At 42.0% G+C, this 15,654-nt stretch overlaps 10 non-coding genes across 10 annotated transcripts; all 10 read right to left on the bottom strand.

The window, feature by feature from the left end:
- Positions 1-594: 594 nt before the first annotated feature.
- Positions 595-667, bottom strand: TRNAV-UAC (transfer RNA valine (anticodon UAC)). The gene has a single exon. It is a non-coding gene; the product is annotated as a tRNA-Val (tRNA).
- Positions 668-764: 97 nt separating this feature from the next.
- Positions 765-837, bottom strand: TRNAV-CAC (transfer RNA valine (anticodon CAC)). The gene has a single exon. It is a non-coding gene; the product is annotated as a tRNA-Val (tRNA).
- Positions 838-923: 86 nt separating this feature from the next.
- On the bottom strand, positions 924-996 carry TRNAV-AAC (transfer RNA valine (anticodon AAC)). Its single transcript has one exon. It is a non-coding gene; the product is annotated as a tRNA-Val (tRNA).
- Positions 997-1,762: 766 nt separating this feature from the next.
- On the bottom strand, positions 1,763-1,835 carry TRNAV-UAC (transfer RNA valine (anticodon UAC)). The gene has a single exon. It is a non-coding gene; the product is annotated as a tRNA-Val (tRNA).
- Positions 1,836-1,934: 99 nt separating this feature from the next.
- Positions 1,935-2,007, bottom strand: TRNAV-CAC (transfer RNA valine (anticodon CAC)). The gene has a single exon. It is a non-coding gene; the product is annotated as a tRNA-Val (tRNA).
- Positions 2,008-2,093: 86 nt separating this feature from the next.
- On the bottom strand, positions 2,094-2,166 carry TRNAV-AAC (transfer RNA valine (anticodon AAC)). Its single transcript has one exon. It is a non-coding gene; the product is annotated as a tRNA-Val (tRNA).
- A 1,095-nt stretch (positions 2,167-3,261) lies between these two features.
- Positions 3,262-3,334, bottom strand: TRNAV-AAC (transfer RNA valine (anticodon AAC)). Its single transcript has one exon. It is a non-coding gene; the product is annotated as a tRNA-Val (tRNA).
- Positions 3,335-4,100: 766 nt separating this feature from the next.
- On the bottom strand, positions 4,101-4,173 carry TRNAV-UAC (transfer RNA valine (anticodon UAC)). Its single transcript has one exon. It is a non-coding gene; the product is annotated as a tRNA-Val (tRNA).
- Positions 4,174-4,272: 99 nt separating this feature from the next.
- Positions 4,273-4,345, bottom strand: TRNAV-CAC (transfer RNA valine (anticodon CAC)). The gene has a single exon. It is a non-coding gene; the product is annotated as a tRNA-Val (tRNA).
- Positions 4,346-4,431: 86 nt separating this feature from the next.
- On the bottom strand, positions 4,432-4,504 carry TRNAV-AAC (transfer RNA valine (anticodon AAC)). The gene has a single exon. It is a non-coding gene; the product is annotated as a tRNA-Val (tRNA).
- Between the last annotated feature and the right edge of the window lie 11,150 nt (positions 4,505-15,654).

Below are 15,654 nucleotides of genomic sequence, written 5' to 3'. Positions count from 1 at the left end.
AGATGTTTAAACATGCTGAAATGAACTTGAAAAAGAAAAAAACAGCCAGCCAAAGTCAAGAGGTCTTCCTCTATGTCTGAAGACAGGACAAAGTGCATTTTGCAACACAGGAACCTTTCATTTGTCAGGCTATTGGAGAAAAAGAACAAACAGGGAAACAAAACCATGCTCCACAAAACATTCTCATGCCTTTGTCCAAAAGCCAAAAAGAAAAAGCACCTAGATGCCTGCTTTCGCACCTTGATCCTATCAGGTGTTACCTGAATTAGGAACACTTAGACACTGTCAAAAACACACATGCTTGCCAAAAGCAAAAACGGGTAGAAATAATCACATTGGTAAAAGTAATGCTCATTAAACCAGCAATAGAATATGCTAACTAAGGCTAATTAAGCCAACAATATACGTTTGTGATCAAAATAAAGAAAAGCCACATGTTTCTGCCCGGGATCAAAACAGGGAACTTTCAGGAGGATGGCAAACAGGACAATCACTACACTACAGTAACCAGACAAGAGCGTTTACTGTGGTCATGGCAAGCATTAAAGATCAAGCACTCATTGTCAAAAGCACTAGCTTGCGAGAGGAACGCTGTGTTTCTGCCCAGTTTCGAACTGAGGACCTTTCGCGTGTAAAGCGAAAGTGATAACCGCTACACTACAGAAACCAACCGATTCAAACAAACAAAAAATGCTGTGGTCATGGCAAGCAATAAAGAACAAGCACTGAAAGTCAAAAAGATCGTTTTCCAAGAGAAAAAGCTGTGTTTCTGCCCAGTTTCGAACTGGGGACCTTTCGCGTGTGAGGCAAACGTGATAACCGCTACACTACAGAAACCGGATGCAAGCGCTTACTGTGGTGACAACAAGCAATCGAGATCAAGAACCGAAAGTCAAAAGCTTGGATACGAAAGGGTAACAGCGTGTTTCTGCCCAGTTTCGAACTGGGGACCTTTCGCGTGTTAGGCGAACGTGATAACCACTACACTACAGAAACCAGCTGCAGGATGTTACTGTGGTCATGACGAGCCATCGAGAACAAAGACTCAACGTCAAAAGCTTTAATATCAACGCCTAATGTCATGCTTCTATCCAGTTTCGAACTGGGGACCGTTCGCGTGTGAGGTGAACGTGACAACCACTACACTTCAGAAACTCCACGCAAAGCTAAAGATGTTTAAACATGCTGAAATGAACTTGAAAAAGAAAAAACAGCCAGCCAAAGTCAAGAGGTCTTCCTCTATGTCTGAAGACAGGACAAAGTGCATTTTGCAACACAGGAACCTTTCATTTGTCAGGCTATTGGAGAAAAAGAACAAACAGGGAAACAAAGCCATGCTCCACAAAACATTCTCATGCCTTTGTCCAAAAGCCAAAAAGAAAAAGCACCTAGATGCCTGCTTTCGCACCTTGATCCTATCAGGTGTTACTTGAATTAGGAACACTTAGACACTGTCAAAAACACACATGCTTGCCAAAAGCAAAAACGGGTAGAAATAATCACATTGGTAAAAGTAATGCTCATTAAACCAGCAATAGAATATGCTAACTAAGGCTAATTAAGCCAACAATATACTTTGTGATCAAAATAAAGAAAAGCCACATGTTTCTGCCCGGGATCAAAACAGGGAACTTTCAGGAGGATGGCAAACAGGACAATCACTACACTACAGTAACCAGACAAGAGCGTTTACTGTGGTCATGGCAAGCATTAAAGATCAAGCACTCATTGTCAAAAGCGCTAGTTTGCAAGAGGAACGCTGTGTTTCTGCCCAGTTTCGAACTGAGGACCTTTCGCATGTAAAGTGAACGTGATAACCGCTACACTACAGAAACCAACCGATTCAAACAAACAAAAAATGCTGTGTTCATGGCAACCAATAAAGAACAAGCACTGAAAGTCAAAAAGATCATTTTCCAAGAGAAAAAAAGCTGTGTTTCTGCCCAGTTTCAAACTGGGGACCTTTCGCGTGTGAGGCGAACGTGATAACCGCTACACTACAGAAACCGGATGCAAGCGCTTACTGTGGTGACAACAAGCAATCGAGATCAAGAACTGAAAGTCAAAAGCTTGGATGCCAAAGGGTAACAGCGTGTTTCTGCCCAGTTTCGAACTGGGGACCTTTCGCGTGTTAGGCGAACGTGATAACCACTACACTACAGAAACCGGCTGCGGAAGGTTACTGTGGTCATGACGAGCCATCGAGAACAAAGACTCAACGTCAAAAGCTTTAATATCAACGCCTAATGTCATGCTTCTATCCAGTTTCGAACTGGGGACCGTTCGCGTGGGAGGTGAACGTGACAACCACTACACTTCAGAAACTCCATGCAAAGCTAAAGATGTTTAAACATGCTGAAATGAACTTGAAAAAGAAAAAAACAGCCAGCCAAAGTCAAGAGGTCTTCCTCTATGTCTGAAGACAGGACAAAGTGCATTTTGCAACACAGGAACCTTTCATTTGTCAGGCTATTGGAGAAAAAGAACAAACAGGGAAACAAAACCATGCTCCACAAAACATTCTCATGCCTTTGTCCAAAAGCCAAAAAGAAAAAGCACCTAGATGCCTGCTTTCGCACCTTGATCCTATCAGGTGTTTCTTGAATTAGGAACACTTAGACACTGTCAAAAACACACATGCTTGCCAAAAGCAAAAACGGGTAGAAATAATCACATTGGTAAAAGTAATGCTCATTAAACCAGCAATAGAATATGCTAACTAAGGCTAATTAAGCCAACAATATACGTTTGTGATCAAAATAAAGAAAAGCCACATGTTTCTGCCCGGGATCAAAACAGGGAACTTTCAGGAGGATGGCAAACAGGACAATCACTACACTACAGTAACCAGACAAGAGAGTTTACTGTGGTCATGGCAAGCATTAAAGATCAAGCACTCATTGTCAAAAGCGCTAGTTTGCAAGAGGAACGCTGTGTTTCCGCCCAGTTTCTAACTGAGGACCTTTCGCGTGTAAAGCGACCGTGATAACCGCTACACTACAGAAACCAACCGATTCAAACAAACAAAAAATGCTGTGGTCATGGCAAGGAATAAAGAACAAGCACTGAAAGTCAAAAAGATCGTTTTCCAAGAGAAAAGTTTTGTTTCGGCCCAGTTTCTAACTGGGGACCTTTCGCGTGTGTGGCGAACGTGATAACCGCTACACTACAGAAACCGGATGCAAGCACTTACTGTGGTGAAAAAAGCAATCAAGATCAAGAACTGAAAGTCAAAAGCTTGGATACCAAAGGGTAACAGCGTGTTTCTGCCCAGTTTCGAACTGGGGACCTTTCGCGTGTTAGGCGAAAGTGATAACCACTACACTACAGAAACCGGCTGCTGAAGGTTACTGTGGTCATGACAAGCCATTAAGAACAAAGACTCAACGTCAAAAGCTTTAATATCAATGCCTAATGTCATGCTTCTATCCAGTTTCGAACTGGGGACCGTTCGCGTGTGAGGTGAACGTGACAACCACTACACTTCAGAAACTCCACGCAAAGCTAAAGATGTTTAAACATGCTGAAATGAACTTGAAAAAGAAAAAACAGCCAGCCAAAGTCAAGAGGTCTTCCTCTATGTCTGAAGACAGGACAAAGTGCATTTTGCAACACAGGAACCTTTCATTTGTCAGGCTATTGGAGAAAAAGAACAAACAGGGAAACAAAGCCATGCTCCACAAAACATTCTCATGCCTTTGTCCAAAAGCCAAAAAGAAAAAGCACCTAGATGCCTGCTTTCGCACCTTGATCCTATCAGGTGTTACTTGAATTAGGAACACTTAGACACTGTCAAAAACACACATGCTTGCCAAAAGCAAAAACGGGTAGAAATAATCACATTGGTAAAAGTAATGCTCATTAAACCAGCAATAGAATATGCTAACTAAGGCTAATTAAGCCAACAATATACTTTGTGATCAAAATAAAGAAAAGCCACATGTTTCTGCCCGGGATCAAAACAGGGAACTTTCAGGAGGATGGCAAACAGGACAATCACTACACTACAGTAACCAGACAAGAGCGTTTACTGTGGTCATGGCAAGCATTAAAGATCAAGCACTCATTGTCAAAAGCGCTAGTTTGCAAGAGGAACGCTGTGTTTCTGCCCAGTTTCGAACTGAGGACCTTTCGCATGTAAAGTGAACGTGATAACCGCTACACTACAGAAACCAACCGATTCAAACAAACAAAAAATGCTGTGTTCATGGCAACCAATAAAGAACAAGCACTGAAAGTCAAAAAGATCGTTTTCCAAGAGAAAAAAAGCTGTGTTTCTGCCCAGTTTCAAACTGGGGACCTTTCGCGTGTGAGGCGAACGTGATAACCGCTACACTACAGAAACCGGATGCAAGCGCTTACTGTGGTGACAACAAGCAATCGAGATCAAGAACTGAAAGTCAAAAGCTTGGATGCCAAAGGGTAACAGCGTGTTTCTGCCCAGTTTCGAACTGGGGACCTTTCGCGTGTTAGGCGAACGTGATAACCACTACACTACAGAAACCGGCTGCGGAAGGTTACTGTGGTCATGACGAGCCATCGAGAACAAAGACTCAACGTCAAAAGCTATAATATCAACGCCTAATGTCATGCTTCTATCCAGTTTCGAACTGGGGACCGTTCGCGTGGTAGGTGAACGTGACAACCACTACACTTCAGAAACTCCATGCAAAGCTAAAGATGTTTAAACATGCTGAAATGAACTTGAAAAAGAAAAAAACAGCCAGCCAAAGTCAAGAGGTCTTCCTCTATGTCTGAAGACAGGACAAAGTGCATTTTGCAACACAGGAACCTTTCATTTGTCAGGCTATTGGAGAAAAAGAACAAACAGGGAAACAAAACCATGCTCCACAAAACATTCTCATGCCTTTGTCCAAAAGCCAAAAAGAAAAAGCACCTGGATGCCTGCTTTCGCACTGATAGGAACTGAAGGAGTTAAATTGAGTTCTGTCTATGTTGCATTCTCTTGTTTAAAACCTTATCTGTTCTTCGAGGAGATGTCTCAGACATCTCCCTTGTGAACCAAGGTCAAATACCTCTGCTTTTTTGCCTAAGTGACTTTCTTTGTAGAAAACAAGTTGTGAAATCATTTGTACTGCGCATGTCTGTAAATGTTTAAATTCTTTACTATAAAAGACGGAAGCCTAACTGATAAGCCAGAGGCGTCTTGGCAGGCATCCCGAGTGGTATTATACAGCCCGTGTCTGTGTTATCCTTCTCGACGGAGCAATTGATTAGAGACATATGGTGCTTCACACCTAAGAACATCGGTCCTTCAGATGAAAGAGTAATCTGAGGTATCCCGACAGTTTCCTGGCGCCCGAAACAGGGACCTGATATAGGCACCTCTCCAAGACTACCCGATCTACAGACCACTCCAGTTACTGATGAAATTGTGAACAGCAGACCTAAACACCTGGCCAGGTAAGAGATCAATTTTTCTCTTCTCTGCTCTTTATAATCTATCATTATAACTAAGGTCCGTATAAAGGGGAATCTAGTAGAGGAGGGGGCCGTAAAATCAGGTCCATATAAGAACTCTGAGGAAATCGGGTGTGACACGCATATGTAATTTCTGCTCGAATGAGAGGTTACTGTAGGTTCTGTCTGTGCACAGCTATTTTTAGAAAAAGAGCTGATGCAAATCAAAATGGGAGAGGTCTGACATTACGGAATATAAGGCTGGGTGAACAGTTCATACTGCGCAGCCCGGACGGACAAGTTTTTCACAATAGACGATTCCGCACTAGAAATAGAGGAGGTTGTTGAGTGACTGCCTTGATTTGAAGGACTGTGAAAAGTAGACAAATAAGCTGCACAGTAGGTATTCGTTCAAAGAGTGGTGATATTGCCTAACTGGGTCATGTGACAGCGTCCTTTCGGGGAGGTCACCGCCTAAGCTTAAATCAACACCCTTTACGAATAAACCTTGTGACAGATAAGAGTGTGATAGAATGAGCACAGGACCACGAAATGAGCCTGTGACAGGATATGACTGAAGAACCCCGATAGATGGACACTTTGTTTACAATCCTGTGTGTTGTGGGAGTATTTCTGTTCGGATGCTACATAGCATATAAGTACACAAAACACGTAGTACACCGAGGAACAGACACTCCATTTAGCCTGTTAGCACCTTAGGAAGAAGGTAACGAGGTATAGTAGAGCCTAGTCTTGAGCTTACCCAATACACCACCTAAGGCAGGGGACTAACAGGAAGACAACAAGAGAAACAGGATAAGAATAAAAGATAAAATGGGGAACAGTCAGGGAAAGACACCTGAAGAAGGAAATCGGTTATGTGATATAATTGAGGATAGATATGGAAGTAGTGCAGCAAAGAACCTGGAAAAAGTATTAATCAAATCCAAAGTGCAAGATAGGCAGGCTGTGTGAATCCTTGTATATATGTCTATGAGAACCTCTGAATAAGATGAGAGATGAGTAATTGAGTAAAAAAAAAAAAATAAATAAAAAAAAATCAGTGAATGAGCACGTATGAATGAATCATCACACATCATTTTTGTGTCAAGAGATTTGTGACCTTTCTAGTTGTGGTGTAATCCCTGACAGATGCGTTATAGATATTTCAAATCTACATCTGAGACTGAATGAATTGAGTAATGATATAGTTCGTGTTATATGTGGCATTACATTGTAAAGTTTCCTGAATGCATTTGGCCAGAAAAAGGGCAAGGCATGGTTAATCTCATTATACAGTTATCTGCCCTTACAGTGAAATCCCGTGATTTTGAGTTTCTTTGTAGAAATTGATTTTGATAAGTCTAAAGAACTACAGAATTCTGTGAAGGACGACGCTGCATTCTGATGGGAGGGGTGAAGGATGGCGCTGCGCAGTTTTTCTTCTCCCTTCGCTCTTATCTCTGCTGAGTGTGAGCTGTGCTCAAAATTCTCTGTAATTCTATCCGTAAGGTACGCGCTGAAAGATTTGTGCATTTTAAAGCAACAGTACTTAATTGAAGATTGGAAGTTAAAAGTAAGATATGGTGCCTAATTTAGAAGGGAATTGTAAGTGATTGTTTGGTCATTAATGTGTTTGAACCTGCTTCTAGTTGTGTGATTGATTTGTATAGCAAATTGTGTCAAATTACAAGAGACAGAGAAGGAAGGAAGCAGTAAAACAAGTGGGACAAATATTGAAAAAGGCAAAAATACCAGAGTGTGAATGTTTGGATGTACAAAAAGGCACAGACAAGGGAAGAAAATAGCAAGTGAATAAATGATGCTTGAGAATGTGCAGCAGTGTGGAAGGTGTATTATGAATGTTTGATTGACAAAGTGTAATCAGAGACCCAGACAAAACAGATGGACTTGTAAACACTGTGGTCAGACTCAGACAAATCCAGACTGAATAGCTACTTGTGTGACCTGTGCTACTGACCTAAGAGAATTGCACTAAATCCTATCCAGACAAGATTATAAGAAGCTGACATAATAGTGTGGATAGTGGGTAGTGGGGACATTGGCCCTTGAGGAGTAAGCTGACAGTAGACATCAGACGACCAACCCCATCAGGACCTAGAAGTGTGACTAGAATAAGAAAGATACAGGTGTATTATCCCTGGAGCCCCTCTGACCAGCTAGCTTTGCTGAAGCAGCTGCCTGCCCCTGAAGACCAACCATTCCCGTTTTACAGACACATAAAGGAAGTACAGCAAACATATAAGTGTACCTGGGCAGACTTAGAGAGGTTGGTGAGTTTAAAGGCAGGTGACGCACTAGATCAAATAATTAAGACACACAGATGTGACAAAGAATCAGGCTTGGGGCATGGATGATAAATCTGCACGATCTGGGGAGATGTACTGTGAGTCACTAAGACAATGGGCTGCAGTGGAACAATCAGAGCAGTCTGTACTCCTGACTAATGTGACACAGCAAAGATGAGAGAGAGTAGAGATATACCTTGGACGGTTACAGCTGAAATGGGCAGACATGGGGTACATTTGCATAAACCCACTTGATGTTAGAATACTGGTGAATGCATTCATTGACGGTATGAACAAAGACTTACGAGACGCAGTACAGACAGCCAGACCTGAATGGAGATATGTAGATCTGAAAGACCTCCTTAAGGTAGCTAAAGAAATTGAGCAAACAAGGACAATAAAACGACCTGTCATGTATGCTGGAGCACAAGGAAAAAAGTGGAGACGTAATAGGGAAGGCATGTGAGATGACACTGACGTTTCTTTTGACAATCTATTCCCCACATGACATCCATGCCATACTCCTACAAGTTCAACCAAAACATCTGTCTATGGCCAGATAGCTCCAACTTGAGTGTGCTCTACTAATTCCTGAGTATGTCACTCCTCACAAGATGTAACGTTCTGAATCCAGCCACCCTCCTGCCTGTGGATTCAGAAAAGGGGGAATTGGTGACCGTATTGGCAAGTGAGGAAGGATACTTTGACATGACGCATGAACATGTCTGCATAGAACTGATGAGTCAGGAGACAGTTGGGTTTGCACACATTCATGAAAAACCTGTTCCTAATGCAGACTTTGAGTTTCTTTTTTGTAGATGGCCCCAGATACCACCAGGATGGACGATTCTACACTGGATATGCAGTAGTATCCTCACATGAGGTAATCCGAGCGGAGCCACTCTCTCCTCACATGTCGGCGCAGGAGGCAGAGTTGAAGGCACTCACTGAGGCGTGTAGAGCCGCTGCAGGTAAAGTCGCTAATATTTTCACAGATTAGAAGCCCATTAAAAATGCAGAGCTGGTGAAACAATTGATGGAGGCATTGATGTTACCAGTCCAGGTTGGCATTGTCAAGGTAAAAGCACACACAAAGGTGACTCCGTGGAGGTAGAGGGCAATAGAAGGGCGAACGAGGCTGCTAAAATAGCACAAGGCGGCCTAGAGAGAGCAGTGGACGGTGGCGGGGAGTCAGCGTATTCCAGCCACATTGGGTCTAGAAGTCCTGAAATCCCTCCAGCAAAAGGCTGCCCAAACAGAGAAGGTACACCAGGGGAGACTGGGAGCTGAGCTGAACTCAAATGGAGTATGGGAGAATAAGGATAAGATGTGCCCACCAAAGTCCCTGTTCCCAATCATGGCGCAAGCAGCACATGGCCCCAATCACACCTCAAAAAGTCACATGTGTGCCATGGTAGATGCCTTCTGGATCGCTCCTGGCTTCAGTTGCACAGCCGCGAAACTTGTACAATCATGCCTCATCTGTGCACAGCACAACCCAGGTAAAACAGTAAAAGTCCCTAAGAAAGCGACACCTAGGCCTCTCTACCCGTTTCAGAGACGGCAGATTGACGACATACAGCTACCAAGGTAGGAGTGTATGCAAATATCCTAGTATGTGTAGATCTCTTCTCTGGATGGCCAGAGGCCTACCCGGTGAAAACGGCTACAGCTCGAGCCACTGCAAAGAAACTGGTGATGGAACTAGTACCACGATTCGGTGTCCCTGAAACAATTGAATCAGACAGAGGTACACACTTTACTGCTGAGGTAATGCAAAATGTAATGCAAATGATCATAGAATCATAGAATCATAGAATCGTAGAGTTGGAAGGGACCTCCTGGGCCATCTGGTCCAACCCCCTGCTCAAAGCAGGATTCGCTAAATCATCCCAGTCAGATGTCTGTCCAGCCTCTGTTTGAAGACTTCCATTGAAGGAGAACTCACCACTTCTCGTGGCAGCCTGTTCCACTCATTGATCACTCTAACTGTCAAAAAGTTTTTTCTAATATCTAATCTGTGTCTCCTCCCATTCAGTTTCATCCCATTGCTTCTAGTCTTTCCTTGTGCAAATGAGAATAAAGTTGATCCTTCTACAATGTGACAGCCCTTTAGATATTTGTAGACAGCTATTAAGTCTCCTCTCAGTCTTCTCTTTTGCAAACTAAACATTCCCAAATCCTGCAACCTTTCCTCATAAGACAGGGTTTGCAGACCGGTCACCATTCTGGTCGCTCTTTTCTGAACTTGCTCCAGTTTGTTGATGTCTTTTTTAAAATGTGGTGCCCAAAACTGGACACAATATTCCAGATGAGGTCTGACCAAAGAGGAGTAGAGGGAAATAATGACTTCACGTGATCTAGACTGTATGCTTCTGTTAATACATCCTAGAATTGCATTTGCCTTTTTTGCTGCTGCATCACATTGTTGACTCATATTCAGTCTGTGATCTATTAGTATACCCAAGTCTTTTTCACATGTGCTGTCACTTAGCCCTATTCCTCCCATTCTATATATGCTTTTTCCATTTTTATTGCCCAGATGTAGTACTTTGCATTTCTCCCTGTTAAAAACCATTCTGTTAGTTGCTGCCCACTTCTCCAGTTTATTTAAATCTTTTTGAATCCTCTCTCTCTCTTCTCTAGTATTAGCTATCCCTCCTAGCTTTGTGTCATCAGCAAATTTAATCAGTTTACCCTCAATTCCTTCATCTAAATCGTTGATAAAGATGTTGAACAATACAGGGCCCAGGACAGAGCCCTGTGGTACCCCACTTGAGACATTCTTCCAACTGGATGTGCAGCCATTTACGACCACTCTTTGGGTCCGATCACTAAGCCAGTTATGAATCCACCTAACAGTTGCCTTGTCCATTCCATACTTAATCATTTTTTCAATAAGGATTGTATGAGAGACTTTGTCAAATGCTTTGCTGAAGTCAAGATATACTATATCTATAGCATTTCCTTGATCCACCCAATCAGTGATACCGTCATAGAAGGAAATTAAGTTAGTCTGACATGACTTATTAGTTACAAACCCATGCTGACTCTGTTTAATCACTTCATTCTTATCCAGGTATTGACATACATGTTGTTTAATAATTTGTTCAAAGATCTTTCCTGGTATAGAAGTCAGACTCACCGGCCTATAGTTGCCTGGGTCCACCTTCTTCCCCTTTTTGAAGATAGGAACAACATTTGCTCTTCTCCAGTCTTCTGGCACTTCTCCTGTTCTCCAAGAATTTTCAAAGATTATAGAGAGGGGTTCAAAAATTTCTTCTGCTATCTCCTTCAGTACTCTGGGGTGTAATTCATCTGGACCTGGAGACTTGAATTCATTTAGGCTAGCTAAGTGTTTCCTCACTATCTTTCTGTTTATAGATATCCTGGATTCTTCTATTCCCTTAATAGGACAGTGAATAACAGTTGATGTTACATTTCCTTTCTGAGAGAAAACAGATGCAAAATAGGAATTTAAAAGTTCAGCCTTCTCAACATCCTGTCTTACCATTTCATCATTTTCATCCTGTAAAAATCCTATAGCATCTTTGACTTTTCTTTTACTTTTGACATATCCCCAAAATCCTTTATTATTGCTTTTGACATCTCTTGCAAGCCTCAATTCATTTTCAGCTTTAGATAATCTGATTTGTGCCCTGCAGGTTCTGCAGACAGCATTATATTCTTCTTTAGATATGCCTCCCTCTTTCCATTTTATAAACATTTTTTTCTTCCTTTTTAGCATGTGCTTAAGTTCTGTGTTCATCCATCCTGGTTTCCTTAACTGCTTCCTATTCTTCCCTCTTTTCGGAATTGTTAACAACTGTGCTTTGAGAATTTCATTTTTCAAGATTTCCCATCCTTCCTGGACATTTTTGTCTTTAAGGATATCCAGCCATTGGATCCCTCCAATTCTCTTTCTGAATCCCTTAAAATCTGCCTTTCTGAAATCTAACCTTGACGTCTGAGTCTTCACAGGTCTTCCGCCTCTAGTTATCCAAAATTCTAAAATAGCATGGTCGCTACCTCCTAGGGTCCCAGCCACTTTTACCTCCTCAACCATTTCCTCCCTGTTTATAAGGATTAGATCCAAGGTAGCAGTTCCCCTTGTTTTCTCCCTGACCTTTTGGAAGATAAAGTTGTCAGCAAGAGAGGATAAGAATTTCCTTGACCTGTTAGTTTTGCCTGAGAGAGATTCCCAACAAATGTCTGGATAGTTGAAATCTCCCATGACAACTATGTCATATTTTTTGGAGAACTTGGCCATTTGATGCATAAAGAGTTCATCCATAGCTTCAGCTTGCACAGGCGGCCTGTAGTAAATGCCTACAATGGTGTCCTTTCCATTGTTCTGTCCTTGTATTCTTACCCAAACAGTTTCCACAGAACTCCCAGTCTCTGATGCTTCAATCTCTGTGCAGATATACGCATTTCTAACATACAATGCGACACCCCCTCCTCGTTTATCAAGTCTGTTTCTTGCAAATAAGTTGTATCCTTCTAGTCTTGTATTCCAATCATGTGTATTGTCCCACCAAGTTTCAGTGATTCCAATGACATCATATTTCTTTTCCTGTGTTAGTAGTTCCAATTCTCCTTGTTTGTTGCCCATGCTTTGTGCATTAGTATAGAAACATTTTAGTTTGTGATTGGTTTCTCTTTCTCCAATATTTTTATTAATTAGATTCTTTCATCTTTGTTCTTCCTTTCCACTTCTAATAGCAGAGTTCTCAATAGCATTTGTCAGGTGTATGGCTTTTTCTGGTCTTTTGCTTCCCTTCCCATGTTGTTCTAGTTTAAAGCTCTCTTTACAAGTGTAGCAAGGCGACTTCCAAATACATGCTTACCAGTCTTCGTAAGGTGCACCCCATCTCTAGCAAGTAGTCCATCGTATAAGTAGTTCACTCCGTGATCCAGAAATCCAAATCGTTGCTGACGGCACCATCGACGTAGCCAGTTGTTCACCTGCAGAATCTTATTCCACCTCCTTGTTCCATGGCCATCCACTGGGAGGATGGAAGAGAAGACCACTTGCGCTCCCAGTTCTTTCACTTTCTTGCCTAAGTCTTCAAAGTCTCTGCAGATGGTTTCCAGGTCGTTTCTTGCAGTGTCATTTGTCCCCACATGTAGTAGCAGGAATGGGTAGTCATCTGTAGGTCTGAAGAGTCCTGATATCCTGTCAGACACATCTTTAATTTTTGCACCTGGAAGACAGCACATTTCTCTTGAAGTTATATCCGGTCTGCAGATAGCGGCCTCAGTTCCTCTCAACAGGGAATCCCCCATGACCACCACTCTCCGTTTCTTCTTCACAACATTTTTCTTTCTCCATCCAGGAGGACTCTGAAGGCGTACAAGGTTGCTGCTTGTTGGCAAAGTCTTATCCTGATGTATTTCTTCATTGTTTTCCTGCGTGAGAGCCTGGTACTGGTTTCTGAGCAGTATGGGTGCTGACTGCCTCCTGATCCTCCTGCTTCTCTGGGTCACATGTCTCCATTCCTCTGTTTCTTCAGGTGCACTTCGAATTTCTTCTCTTTCTGTAACATGAAGAGATAATTCTGCTCTGTCCAAGAACTCTTCACCTTCCTTAATGATCTTCAACGTAGCTAACCTCTCTTCGAGATTTTGCAACTTTTCGTCCAACAGGGACACAAGCTTGCATTTGTGGCATGTGAAGTTTGGCTTTTCCACTGGTAAGTCTGTGAACATGTAGCAAGATAGGTGTAGAACAAGCATTTCATACACCCTACCACCCACAGAGTTCAGGGAAGGTAGAGAGAATGAACGGGACACTAAAATTGAAAATACAGAAAACCATGGAACAAACCCATAAACCATGGCCAGAGTGTCTCCCATTAGCATTATTCTCAGTAGGGTACACACCCACGGGGAAAACTAAACTGTCACCCTTCGAGATACTGTTTGGAAGACCACCGAACACAGGGTTGTACTACCCACAGGTCTTAACACTCAATGTGGATAATTTGACAAGTTATGTAATCCAGTTGCAAAAGCATTTAACTCAAATGCATTCTCTAGTTTTCTCTTTCATTCCAGATCCAGATAGTGTGGAAGGAACTCATTGTCTACAACCTGGTGATTACGTATATGTCAAGAAACACTCCAGAAAGACCCTTGAACCCCGATATCAAGGACCTTACCAAGTACTCCTAACAACGCCTACTTCTGTTAAGTTGGAAGGACGACCAACCTGGATCCACGCATCGCATTGCAAACTAGCCACAGGAGTTAACAAAGCATAAGAGTGCATAATGTTTTGGTTTGGTTTTGTTGCATTATCTGTAATAATGGTAGCTGCGTGGGACAGTCTAAATGCTCCAATGTCCTTGAATAATAAGTTTATACAACATCATGAAAAATTACTGAATGATTGGTCAAATGACACTCAGTCTCCAGCAGATTGCTGGATCTGCACACATTCACCAGTATCAGCCACTAGTATTCCGTTCCTTGTTATTCCTATGCCACCCGAGGAATTATTTGCCTGGACCAGTTGTTCTGATACACTTGCTAATAATGCCACAAATAATGTGAAGTTATGGAACACAACTGTTGGAATACCTATTGTGGGATGGGTAGGATACCCTTGGTGGCAGGGTAATCTTTCAGGAAGTAATACATACCTTCAATATCTGGCATATAAAGGGGGGGCTTGGGTACCCAGGAATAGAACTCGATTAACCTACCTGGGGCAAATTCCAATGTATGGCCTACAAGTTAGTTTTAATGTAACTTCCCACTCTACTGATGCCTTCAAACCAATACTGCTAGAAAGAAGGTTGCATAACACGTCCTGTGAGTATTCCAATTTATTTCCCCAGGGCAACAATGAAACTTGTTTTAATATTTCAGGTAATATACCTTGCAATGAGTCATCTGGATATGAGAAAGGAACTCCCACCTGTGGAAATCCCGATGTAGGCTATTGTAGCCCTTTAGGACAACTTCCAAATTGGTGTATGCTTCAGAATGTATCTGCGCTCATAGATTTAGTTCATAGACTGGTATTACAACATTCAGCCCTATGGGACCTACCTAGTGACATGTACTGGATATGTGGAGACAATGCATATAAATGGTTGCCAGTAGGGGTAAAAGGTGCTTGTACTCTGGGTCGTTTGACTCCAGCTACCTTTGTTATTCCGAATGACCAGTTGAATACTCAGAGCATACCTAAACACACGTTGTACAAAAGAGCTGCTGACAATACACCTCACCTCTCTGGGAGACCACATATAGTGCAGATGAGTGTGGCTAATAAAATTGTCAGTTCTATTTTTATTTATCCTATGATTACTCAAATGTGGGATAAATTAGTCAGGGCTACAGATTACTTAGATGACCAAATATGGGATATATTGGATATATTGAACACCACCGTTGCTGTCCAAAATCAGCTCATCATAGCCACTAATCAGCATACCATAGTATTAGATTATTTAACTGCAGCGCAAGGAGGTATGTGTCAAGTCATCGGACCAGCTTGCTGTCATTATATAGATCCCAACAGCATTATAAAGTTAAAATTGAAAATAGAGGATGTTCAAAAACTTAGAGATCAGTACGATAAAGACAATGATCGTACTAAGGATAGTTGGTGGTCAGATACATTCTCCTTTCTTAATCCAGCTAATTGGTTTAAGGGTATTGGAGGCTGGATAACTGGGATTATACTAAGTCTATTACGTATTGTTGTTTGTATCTTCATAATATATGTGCTATTGAAACTTGTTTTTTTGTGTATCTCTGTATGCAAGAAAAGATGTAGAAATAGATAAGGAAGTTTGACTGTAAACAACAAGAATTTAACTATTATTCCTTTGAGTCCTAGATTGACATCTCATTTCTGGCATGAAGGAGCGTACTCTTGCAATGATGGACGTGGCTTCAGTATCTGGGG

Source organism: Dendrobates tinctorius, unplaced genomic scaffold (genome assembly GCF_039654945.1).
Source record: "Dendrobates tinctorius isolate UK_male_01 unplaced genomic scaffold, ASM3965494v1 ptg000432c, whole genome shotgun sequence".
Taxonomy (NCBI): Eukaryota; Metazoa; Chordata; class Amphibia; order Anura; family Dendrobatidae; genus Dendrobates; species Dendrobates tinctorius.
This window is presented reverse-complemented; position numbering and strand designations above follow the sequence as displayed.